Genomic DNA, 12,742 nt, shown 5'->3' with positions numbered 1-12,742 from the left:
GGACCCGGTGGCTTAAAACTCACGCCGGGCGCGTGTGCGTGCGTGCCCAAGATCCCGAGAGGAGAATGGAGGAGAAGGGATTGCGGCGTGACCATCCCCCCTGGGGGGTGATTTCTCGCTTTCTGTCTCTATGTCTCTCTCTGTCTGTCTGGCGAGCGCACGCGCCCTACAGTGAAAAATCTCTAAAACAAAACAAAAAAAAAGAGACACTGCATTGTCTCCGTGCTGTGACAGTGCACCATTCGTCCCATCTCTCACTCCTTCCCTCAGGAAACCTGTTCTACTGTCCTGCAGGCCAGGACACATGACTTTTCTTTTTCTTGCTTTTTATTTTTCTTTACAGAATTATTTCTTATTTAACTTTTTTTATTTATTATTTTAATTTGACCAGAGAGAGACAGAGGGAGGGAGAGCAAAGTAAAGAAAGTGAAAAACAAGCCGCCAGGTCCGGGACTCAAACTGCGGTTGGCCATGTGGGAGTCCAGCACCCTTAACCACCATGCCATCTGCTGGCCCCTCATGTCATGACTTTTCTGATGACCCAATATGTGTGTGTATATATATATATATATATGTATGTATTTCTTTTTTAGTTTACTATAGAACACATGAACTCTCCAGAGAGAGAGAAAGTGAGAAATCATTCCCCCCCCCCCGGGGTGATGGCCATACCACAATCCCCTCTTCTTCATTCTCTTAAAACTTGGGACATGCATGCACATGCACCCAGTATGACTTTTAAGCTGCCAGGTTCAGGACTTGAACTGCATAGTCATTCATGTGGGATCTAACCACCTTAGCTTCCATTCCATGTGCTGGCCCTCAGTTTTTTTTTTTTTTTTGGAGAGTTTTTTGCTATAGGGCGTGTGCACTCCCTAGACAGAGAGAGACAGAGAGACAGAAAGTGAGAAATCACCCCTCAGCGGGGATGGCCATGCCACAATCCCTTCTCCTCCATTCTCCTCTCGGGATTTTGGGCATCCATGCATGCCTGCCCAGCGTGAGTTTAAGCCACCGGGTCTGGGACTTGAACCATGTCGACTACATGGGAGTCCAGCAATGTAGCCATTATGCCAACTGCTTGTCCCCCTCAATTATTTTTTAAGTTTATTTATTTTCTGAGCGAAAGCAACTAACAAAGATCTCTAGCCAGCCTTCCAGTCAGCCAGACTCACGAGCAGGCCCATCTGGTATGTTCAAGTCACTGGGAAATGAGGCCTCGCATGTGACCCCAGACTGTGCTGCTGAAACATAGCTTTATACATAGATAAGATTATACTAGATAGGGGCCAGCAGGTGGCACCATGGTTGAGGCACTGGACTCCCACATGGCTGACTACGGTTTGAGTCTCAGACCTGGCAGCTTGCTTTCTCACTTTCCCTCTCTGTCTCTGGTCAGTGTGTTTCCTGTAACAAATTTAAAAAATAATAATAGTGATAAATTTAAATAAATAATTATTTTTAATAAATATTATAGTAGACGCATCTTTGTTCATTGGATATTTAATTGTTTAATCTTGAAAGTAATATATGTGACAAGCCTAATAACAGAGTTATAAGCAGGGATATTAATAATCTCCTTACTACCCTAATCCAGTTTGACCCTTCTGCAGTAGTTAAGGTGAACAGTCAGGAAGACAAAGACTATATTGGTATATTAGCATAGATCACTTTATTTAGTATGACGTTGGCACCCTAAAGCCAGCTGGCTAAATCCCTGCCATTGCCTATTTTGACAAATGAACTTTAATTGGAAGACGACAATGCTCATTCCTTTCTGTGTAGTCTAGGGCTTCTTTCGTGCTACAACAGCAGAGTTGAATTGTTGTGACAGAGCCCATACAGCCTACAAAGTCTACAGTATTTACTGTCTGGCCCTTAACAGAAAAAGTTACCGAAACCCTACAAAGTCTACAGTATTTACTGTCTGGCCCTTAACAGAAAAAGTTACCGAAACCCTGATCTAGGGGGGTGAGGTATTGCACAGAGTAATAGTTCCCCAAAATGCCACTATCTTAGTCCCTGGAATCTGTGACTACATCACTTTGCATGGCTAAAGGGACTTTGCATGTGTGATTATATTAAAGATCCGGTTTGCTCTTATTATCTTATTATCTCAGCATGAGTGGGTTCCAGAATAATGTGCATAATAGGGCCACATTTTTAATTAGGAAAGCAATGAGGAAAAGCGTATAATAAAGTGTGAACGTATCTTTGTAGCGCAAAGAGAAGAGTGTAATGACAGGGTCCGGTAGTGCTGGGAGATTATGCCGGATTATCCACGTGGGTCCAGTATAATCACAAGGGGCCTTACACGTGTTGGAGGGAGGCAAAAGAGTCAAAGATGCTCTGCCTCTGCGTTAAAGGTGGAGGAAGGGGCCTGAACTAGAGTGCAGGCATTTTCTAAAGGCTGAAAAAAGCAAGGAAGAAGGTTCTCACCGCAAGCCTCCAGAAGGAATGAAACCCTGCTAACACCTTGATTTCCTCCCAGTAAAACCCATTTCAAACTTCTGACCTCCAAATCTGTAAGATAACACATTCAGGTAGTTCTAAACTGCTGAATTTGTGATGATCTGTCACAGCAGCAACAGCAAACTAACACAAGTGGCTTAGCAGGCCCTGGAGGACAGTGGCAAGAGGAGGCACTGAGGATGGTGGGGCTGCAGCAGGCGGCTCCCACCCTTCCCACGGGGGAACAAGGAACTAGCGGGGGTCCTTTGGACCCAGAAACTCCATGAAGGGCCCCATGGAGCTGGACCTGGACCTCTAAAGAGTGGGCACTGGTACACGGTTCTCTGAGTGGGCACCATGAGGTCGATTCTGGGAAGATGGAAAATGCTGGAACCTGCTGCTGCTGCCGCCAGGTGAAAAACAACCGGAGCTGGGGCCAGCGAGTGTCAGAGGTTAGGGCTGCTGGGTCCCAACTGGCCAGCTGAGAGGTTCAAGTCCAGATGTGGCCTCTTGAGAAACAGGAGAGGGCATGTACTCGAATGCCCAAAATCCAGAAAGGGAGAAGTGGAGGAGGAGGGATTGCGGTGTGACCATCTGCCCTGGTGGGGATGCTTTCTCATGTTCCCTGTCTCTCATCACTGTCTCTCAGGAGTGCAGGTGTCTTATAGCAAAAATGATTAATAAAGCAAATGAAAGAAAACAAAATAACTGGGACTGCTCTGCAGGAAGAGGAAGTCCTCCAGAGCAAACAGGAAGTTCCTTCTCCAACTTCCTAGGCTCCCTCCAGGCCCCAACCCCCAGTAGCAAAGGGTAACAGGACAACCGGCAAAGCAGAAATGAGGCTTGTGCAGTTGGGTTCCAGCATCATAAAATAGGGTGTTAAGGGTTGGGGTGGATGGGACCAGCAGTTAGTCTAATGGCTATGTCACTGGACTCCCATGTCGTTGACTGTGGTTCGTGTCCCGGACCCGGTGGCTTAAAACTCACGCTGGGCGTGTGTGTTTGTGTGTGTGTGTGTGCCTAAGATCCCGAGAGGAGAATGGAGGAGAAGGGATTGAGGCGTGGCCATCCTCCCTGGGGGGTGATTTCTCGCTTTCTGTCTCTGTCTCTCTGTCTGGCGAGCGCATGCGCCCTATAGCAAAAACCTTTCAAAAAAAAAAAAAAGGTTGGGGGTGGAGCTACGACTCGTAGTAAGAAGCCACGATGATAACTAGGAGCTGTATCATTACACTCTTCTCTGTGCTCTACAAAGATACATTCGCGTTTATCATAGGCCTTTCCTCTTTGCTTTCCTGATTAAAAATGGGGTCATATTATATACCTTATTCTGGAACTCACTTGTTTCATTAAACAATATGTCAGAGGAGCCAGCAGGTGACATAGTAGTTAAGGTGCTGGATCCCACAGGGTCAACTGTGGTTCAAGTCCCAGGCCCCTGGAAGTTGAAACTCATGCTGGGCACACATGTATGTGTGCCCAAAATCCTGAGAGGAGAATAGAAGTGAAGAGATCTAAGTGTGACCATCCCACCTGGAGGGCGATTTCTCTCTTTCTGTCTCTCTGGCAAGCACAGACACCCTATAGCAACAATGTCTTAAAACAAAACAAAAGAGCTGCCCAGTAATATACCATGAAAATGCTGCGTAATCATTGGAAAATATATCCATTCATTCCCAGTAACGAAGGTTCTTTGGCCAAACTAGTGAGGCTCCAGAACCATTCCCTAGGGCCATCTGTGCATTTCCTTGTAAAATCCAGTTTTAGCAAAGAACATTTCCTAAGTCAGTTTACCAAAACCCCCCACCCTTTATATCCGATTATCCTCGATATCGGATCAGGTCTCATCTTCCACCATCCCCCACCTGATGTCCAATCACTAGAATCCTGACAGGTCGGGTTAGCTGGAATTCCTCTTCCTACTGTTTCCTCTTAGTAATGGTTTTTCTTTCTTTTTCTCTTAGTAATTTTCCATCCGCTGACCGCCATGGTGCTCCTTGGCTGTGGATTCCCATGTGCCTATGCTGTACTCTGATCGGGCCCAATCTCTCCCACACCGCAAATCCCATTGCGTGGTCCCTACCTCAGTGGTCCTGAATAACGTCTTCTTTGCCATGCTTCAACAGTATCACCAAATAATTTTTTTCTTTAACACCAGTCTCAGTGATTGGCTCAGGGTTTGGCATGTGACTGGGTCTAATCTGGGCCCCACCTGGGGCTGACGGTATAGTCAAACAAACCAAATGACATGAGTGAGAATGTGAGAAAGGCCATTTCCCCAGAGGAAAATCTAGATGTTTTTCCGAGAGAAGGAAGACAGTGCTAGAGAAGCAAAGGATCAACACCCACTACAGCTTGCTCCTGTCTTATGCCCAATGTCTCTAGTGGGTTTGGTTATCAATTTACAGTTACCAACTTACATAGTTATCAACTTACTGTTATCAACTTATAGTTAACTTTTTTTTTTAATTTAATTTAATTTTATTTTATTTTTTAGAGGTTTTTGCTATAGGGCGCGTGTGCTTGCCAGACAGACAGAGCGAGACAGAGAGACAGAAAGCAAGAAATCACCCCCCAGGGGGGATGGTCACGCCACAATCCCTTCTCCTCCATTCTCCTCTCGGGATCTTGGGCGCACACACACATATGCCCGGCGTGAGTTTAAGCCACCAGGTCCGGGACTCGAACTGCGTTCCACTACATGGGAGTCCAGCAACATAGCCATTACACTAACTGCTGGTACCAACCTTTTTGTTTTTTTTTTAATATTGAGAGATTTTTGCTATCCGGTACGTGTGATTATCAGAGAGACAGAGAGAGACAGAGAGTCATCTCCTGGGGGGATGGCCATGCTACAATCCCGTCTCCTACATTCTCCTCTGGGGATGTTTTGGGTGCACACACACACGCACACATGCTCACGCACCTAGTGTGAGTTTCAAGTCACCAGGTCTGAGACTTGAACTGTATTCAACCATGTGGGAGTCCAGCACCTTAACCACTATGCCACCTGTTGGCCCCAATGTTAGCTTTTTAAAAAATATTTATTAAATTTTATTTGTTGTTGTTGTTATTATTATTATTATTTTAATTTAATGAGAGAAGGAGAGAGAAAGTAAGAGAGTAAGCTGCCAGGTTCAATACTTGAACCATGGTTGGCCATCTGGGAGTCCAGCACCCCAACCACCTGCCACCTGCTGGCCCCAACCTTTATTTTTTTTAAGGGAGATTTTTGTTATAGGGCGTGTGCGTTCAATAGAGTGACACAGAGAGACAGAGAGACACAAGGCAAGAAATAACAAACCCCGGGGGAGGGGGGTTATGGCCATGCTGCAATTCTTTCTCTTCCATTCTCCTCTCAGGATCTTGGACATGCATGTATACACGCCTAGCATGAGTTTTAAGCTGTCAGGTCTAGGACTTGAACTGTAGTCGACTACATGAGAGTTCAGCAACATAGCCATGATACCATTTGCTGGTCCCAACGTTAACTTTTTTTTTTTTTTATGTGTATGTGTTAGTAATGTTTTTCCCAGCATGTAATTTCTTTTTTTCCTTTCTTTTTTCAATTTGCTAGATGGTATGTGCACTCACCAAAGAGAGACAGAGAGAGGGAAAGTGAGAACACATTCCTTGGGGGATGGCTACTCTGTAATCCCTTCTCTAGTCTCCTCTTGGTACTTTAGGCAAACACTCATATGCACCTAGTATGTTTTTCAAGCCTCTGGGTCTGGGACTCAGACTACACAGTCAGCCACGCACTGGCTGGCCCGCCAGCATATAATTCCTTTAAAGTGCATTTTACCACACATAAGTTAAAATTTGGTGTAGGTTCTTTTATTTAATGCTTTGTGGATTTCCCTTGTTGCATATTAATGTTTTCCCCTATAAAGTTTAAATATATTAGTCACTATATTGGTCAGGATAGGTTAGGGGTGATATGGTTTAAAAACAAACAAACAACAACAACAACAACAACAAAAATATGTATATTTAAAACATCCAAAGCACTCAGTGGCTTATTTCATCAATGGCTTATTTCTTGTTCACACTTCATAGCAGCTTGACAGAACCCTCTCGTGGCTGTAGTCATGAGAGACCCAGATTTTTGCTGTAGGGCACCAGAGAGACAGAAAGTGAGAAATCACCCCAGTGGTGGGGGGTGGCCATGCCATAATCCTTCCTCCTCCATTTTCCTCTAGGGATTTTGTGCACGTACATGTGCACAGCTTGAATTTCAAGTTTTCCAGGCCCGGGACTTGAACTGCAGTCCGCCATGTGGGAGTCCAGCACCTCAACTGCTACGCCATCTTCTGGCCCCTCAGGATATGTTTCTACAGTTATCTAAACCGGGGGCAGAGGTATTAGAGAAATGATGCATGAGCACTCGAGACCTACGCCCAAGAGTGAGACACATCATTTTCTTTCACATTTTATTGCCTGAATTCAATCATAGGTCAGGATTAATTTCAAGTAGAATAGGGAGATACAATCCTTCCATGTGCTTAGGAGAGGAGAACCAACCTGTTTGTGCACAGCTGTAAGGATCACTATAGTCCACACTTCAGGTCACCAAATACCTTCCCCACAATCAGAATACCCTTACCCGCTCCTTCTTAAGGAGTCAGACGGATGGCCCCATTCTGGTAGACCTTTATTGTGAGACACCTTCACCTGGTCAGAGGTATTATTTTTGAGTGTGATGGAAATAGCCTTGGCCAGATCCTTGCTGTAGAGCTGAATTCTTATTGTTTTATCTTTGATCTCAGTGTTATCTTTTATCTTAATTTGTATTGAAAAGTGTTCTCCTAACCTTGCAATTCTCTGAATTTCTAGACTCTCTGCCTTTTTATTCTTGCTTGCAAACCATCCTGTTCTCTTTCTCTCATTTCTTATCAAATACAGCCAAAGTACTCTATTAACTTTATGTGTTTCAATTGCTTCTTACAGAGCTCCAAGTTCGTTATGTATGTCCAAAGTAACTCCAGGCAATGGCTTTTCCACATGTCTCACTGTCGTGTAACATGCCCATCATTTTCGTCACTACCACCTAGTCACTAAGCCAATGCCACTCTTGCAGGTTTTTGTCTTCACAGAATTCTGTATTAGGGACCAGTCAGGATAAGGTAAGTTCTGCTGCAGTAACAAACCCCTAAATCTCAACGACTTACTTAGTGAAGGTCTATTTCCTCTGTTTGTGTGGTCACTCAGGAACTGTGGCCGATAGGAGTTGTATGTCAGTGCACGTTTCCAGTCACCACAGCAGGAAGGGACATGGTACGAATCCATAGCTCAGTCTGGAAGTGACCCACCTTCCCTCCACTAACATTTTCTCACTCAAAGCAAATCTCATGGGCGTGTCTAATTTCAAAGGGAGTGGGGAAGTATCACCCTATCAGATTCACAGGAAAGGGAACCTGGTATTTTAAACAAACTAAGTGATCATCATAGACACTTCTGCTTTGAATGTGTATTGCAGTGAAATAGACAATAGGTACTAGCAACAACTTTTCATTGCCCTTATCCCTACACTTAGTTTTTAACTTCGAGGAGGACTTTTGCTACGTTATTCTTATGGTTGCCATATTCCAACCCAACTTCAAATTAAATTTAAAGCTGAATAAAAATTTTAAAGCTGGGCTAGCAAGTGACTTAAACTCACGCCAGATGCGTGTGCGTGCGTGCCCAAGATCCCAAAAGGAGAAAGGAGGAGAAGGGATTGCGGCGTCGCCATCCCCCCGGGGGGGTGATTTCTCACTTTCTGTCTCTCTGCCTCTCTGTCTTTCTGATAAGCGCACGCGCCCTACAGCAAAAACCTCTCAAAAAAAAAAAAAAACCCAAAAAAAAAAAAAAAAAAAAAAAAAAAAAAACCTGACTTTTTTCTTTATGTCTTTTTAAAATTTTGCTGTAGGCTGCATGCACCTTGACAGGGTGAGGAGGAAGAACGCAGCCCCACAGGAGGTATGGCCAGCCCACAATCCCGTCTCCTCTCCAGATTTTGGGCACATATGCACATGCTCCGGCGTGTTTCTCAAGTCACCAGATCCAGGATTTGAATTATGCAGTCAGTCCTGTGGGACCTAGCTGACTTAACCACCAGACCACGAGGTGGCCTGACGTTTTAAAATTATTTTATTATGTTGGTTATTATGTTACTGAATTGAAGTGGTGATAGTGGGCATCTCTGTCTCATTCCCATTCTTGAAAAGAATGCTTCCAATAGTTTACCACTAACTTTAATATTTTCAGTAGGTTTTGGTACTTAAAATCTTATGAAGAAGTTTCCTTTTATATCTAGTTTGTTAAGAATTAGCATCATGAATAAGTATTGAATTTTTATTTTATTTTATTTTATTTTATTTTTTTGGAGAGGTTTTTGCTATAGGGCGTGAGTTTAAGCCACCGGGTCCAGGACTTAAACTGCAGTCGACTATGTGGGAGTCCAGCGACATAGCCATTACGCTAACTGCTGGTCCCAGTATTGAATTTTTATTAAGTACTTTTTTTCTGCCTGTGTCAATGAAATCATGACTTTTTCTTGGTTTTCTGTTAATGTTGTGAATTATTTATTTATTTAATTTAATTTTGTTTTTGTTTTTTTTTTGAGAGATTTTCGCTATAGGGCGCGTGCACTTGCCAGACAGACAGAGAGAGACATAGAGACAGAAAGCGAGAAATCACCCCCCAGGGCGGATGGTCACGCCGCAATCCCTTCTCCTCCATTCTCCTCTCGGGATCTTGGGCACACACGCACACACGCCCAGTGTGAGTTTTAAGCCACTGGGTCCAGGAAGCAAACCGCGGTAGACAACATGGGAGTCCAGCGACATAGCCATTACGCTAACTGCTGGTTCTCAAGAAAGAGTTTTGCTCTAGGGCTTGTGTGCTCTCCTGAGAGAGAGACAGAAAGCAAAAAAATCACCCCCAGGAGGGATAGCCACACTGCAATCCCTTCTCCTCCATTCTCCTCTTGGGATTTTGGGCTCACCTGCACATGCGCTCGGCATGAGTTTTAAACCTCTAGGTTGGGGACTCAAACCGTGGTAAACCACAGTAGACTATGTAGGGGTCCAGCAACATAACCATTACACCATCTGCTTGTCTCAATGTTGTGAATTAAAATGGTTGTTTTCCAAATGTTAGAAACTTTTGTGTTCTTAGAATAAATCCCTCTTTGTTATATTATGCTTTTTTTTTCCAAGCTAAACTGTATCCAGCTTTATCCGAGATACTTTCTTTTCATTTTTCTTTTTAGAGAGATTTTTGCTTGCCAGAGAAACAGAGAGAGACACAAAGTGAGAAATCACTCCCCAGAGGGGACGGTCCATGTCATAATCCCTTCTCCTCCATTCTCCGTTCAGGATCTTGGGCATGCATGAACATGTGCCCAGTGTGCAGGTCCAGGACTCGAACCACAGTCAACTACGTGGGTCCCATCTGCTGGTCCCAAAGATACTTTTCATAAACAATCATGGTATTTCAGAGAGGACATGGGCAGACAATCATTAGTCATATGCAGCAACTTTCATACCCCCTTCTTCGATGGGCTACCCAAATCAGAAAACCACTATGAAACCCAATGAAGTTTTCATCTGATGCTTTGAACAGGGAAAGTTTAGAGTGAGGGTTGACATTCCACATGTAGCACATTGTTTAAGAACTTTTCATGAGCTGACTCTGGCTATCAGGAAACAAAAGTGAAGTATCACCCTGAAGATCCAATGGTATAGGCAAGGAACTGCTGCTCTTTTGAAGGATGTCATCTTTTTTTTTTTTGAGAGGTTTTCGCTATAGGGTGCATGCACTCGCCAGACAGACAGAGAGACATAGAGACAGAAAGCGAGAAATCATCCCCTGGGGGGGATGGTCATGCCACAATCCCTTCTCCTCCATTCTCCTCTCGGGATCTTGGGCACGCACACACACGCGCCCGGCGTGAGTTTTAAGCCACCAGGTCCGGGACACGAACTGCGGTTGACTATGTGGGAGTCCAGCGACATAGCCATTACGCTAACTGCTGGTTCCCAATGGATGTCACCTTAATGTCATTGGAAAGTCCAGGTTGCCTGATATTCTGGTAACCATTTTTTTTTTCTTTTTTTTTGGAGAGTTGTTTTTTTTATTTTTTATTTTTTTTTGCTATAGGGTGCGTGGGCTCGCCAGACAGAAAGACAGAGAGACAGAAAGCAAGAAATCACCTCCCAGGGGGGATGGCTACACTACAATCCCTTCTCCTTCCTTCTCCTCTCAGGATCTTGGGCATGCACGCACACGTGCCCGGCATGAGTTTTAAGCCACCAGGTCCGGGATGCGACGTGCGGTCTACTACATGGGAGTTCAGTGACATAGCCACTACGCTAACTGCTGGTCCTGGTAACCAATTTTTTGAGGTCAGGTCCCACAGGTCTCTGGTTTAAGGGAGTTAAGTCTATGCTAAAGGCAGAGAGGGAGCGGACATAAAAGCAAATGTTAAGTTTTCCACACCACAGGGCATCTGTGCCAAGGTGGCTGTGTGTGTCAACATCAGGGACTTCCTCCTCTTGGAAGCCAGGAGGAAAGCTCTCAAAACTAGAAGGGAAAGATGTTACCCAAATCAAGCCAGCTTCAGAGGCATTCTATTAGTGACAAATGCCCCTTCACCAAAAAACAACAATGAAGTGGTCTGTGTGCTAACAACATGGTTTAAAAAAAAAATAATAATGGGGGCACCAGCAGTTGGCATAATGGCTGTGTCACTGGACTCCCATGTAGTTGACTGTGGCTCAAGTCCCGGACCCGGTGGCTTAAACTCACACCAGGCACATGTGCGTGCATGCCCAAGATCCCAAGAGGAGAATGGAGGAGAAGGGATTGCGGTGTGGCCATCCCCCTGGGGGTGATTTTCTTGTTCTGTCTGTCTCTGTCTTTCTGACAAGCGCACGTGCCCTATAGCAAAAACCTCTCAAAATAAATAAATAAATAAATAAAATATTGAATTCGGTAGGTGGCCTGCTGGTTAAGGGTGCTGGACTTCCACATGGCTGACTCCGGTTTGAATTCTCAACCTAATGGCTTCCTTTCTCACCTACTCCCCACACTCTGTTCCTCTCTGGTTAAATTAAGATAAATAAATAAAGTTAAATAATTCCTAAAATAAATAAATAAATAAATAAGGTAAAGCAAAATTCTGCATTCTTATAAAACTTAATAAAAAATCGTATTCAAACTATGCAGTCACCCGAAGTCCTCAGTTATCACAAATGCACACACTTCACTTGGCTTCTCCAGCACCTGCAGCTTTCTGCGCCTGGTCTGTTTTGGCATCTCCATTGTCTGAAAGATTGTCCCCATCCTTGCCAGCATCAGCTTTTCCCTTTTTCCCTTTGTGCACCTTCTCCCCCTTCTTTGCAGGGGCCTTTTTAGGCTTGGGCTCTGGCTATGGAGGAGCAGGTTTCACAGACAACCTTGTAGATCTTCTCTGCGGTTCATCCTTCATCTTGGCTTTATCTCTTAGCATCCCCTTCAGCCTTTCTCTTGGGCATGGTGGTGATGTCGGTGGTAGGCCCTGGATGCAGGAGATGAGTGGCGCACAGGCTTCGGTCTGTCTGGGGTTTGCTCTCATCTTTTCTTCACACTGCTCCTATATCATGCTTTTACAGACTGCTGGACTCTATTTGCAAATATTTTGCTTAAAATTTTTACCCCTATAGGAATAAAAGAAGGAGCTGGCAGTTGGTATAGTAAAGGCACTGGACTCCCACATGGCCTACTGTGGTTTGAGTCCCAGTCCTGGAGGCTTGAAACTCACATCAGGTGGGAGTCTGGGATCCAGAGAGGAGAATGGAAAAGGGACTGCAGTGTGGCCATACTCCCTGTGGGGTGATTTCTCACTTTTTCTCTCCATCTCTCTGGTAAACACAAGTGCCCTATAGCAAAACAAAAACAAAAAAACTCTCTTTATGGAAAAAAAAGAGAAAAACTAAAGAGATGGATAAGGGGGGCAGCAGATGGTGTGGTGGTTAAGTGTTGGACTCCCACATGGTTGACTGTGGTTTGAGTCTTGGATCTGGTAGTTTGTAAATCACGCCTGGCACGTGTGCACACATGCCCAAAATCCCAGGAGGAGAAGGAATTACAACCATCCATACCCCCTGGCAGGGTGTGGTTTCTTGCTTTCTGTCTCTCTGCCTCTGCAGTGAGCACACATGCCCTATAGCAAAAATCTCTCTTTATAAAAAGAGAGACTAACCCTCTCTTTTCTTATCATATCCTTGTTAGGTTTTCTATAAAAATCCTGACCTCATAAAGTGGTGAA

General features: G+C 44.5%; 1 pseudogene; it reads right to left on the bottom strand.

Annotated features, from left to right (window-relative positions):
- Positions 1 to 11,691: 11,691 nt before the first annotated feature.
- On the bottom strand, positions 11,692 to 11,969 carry LOC102469157 (non-histone chromosomal protein HMG-17 pseudogene; annotated as a pseudogene).
- Between the last annotated feature and the right edge of the window lie 773 nt (positions 11,970 to 12,742).

This window comes from Tupaia chinensis, unplaced genomic scaffold, assembly GCF_000334495.1.
Source record: "Tupaia chinensis unplaced genomic scaffold, TupChi_1.0 Scaffold000377_2, whole genome shotgun sequence".
NCBI lineage: Eukaryota > Metazoa > Chordata > Mammalia > Scandentia > Tupaiidae > Tupaia > Tupaia belangeri.
This window is presented reverse-complemented; position numbering and strand designations above follow the sequence as displayed.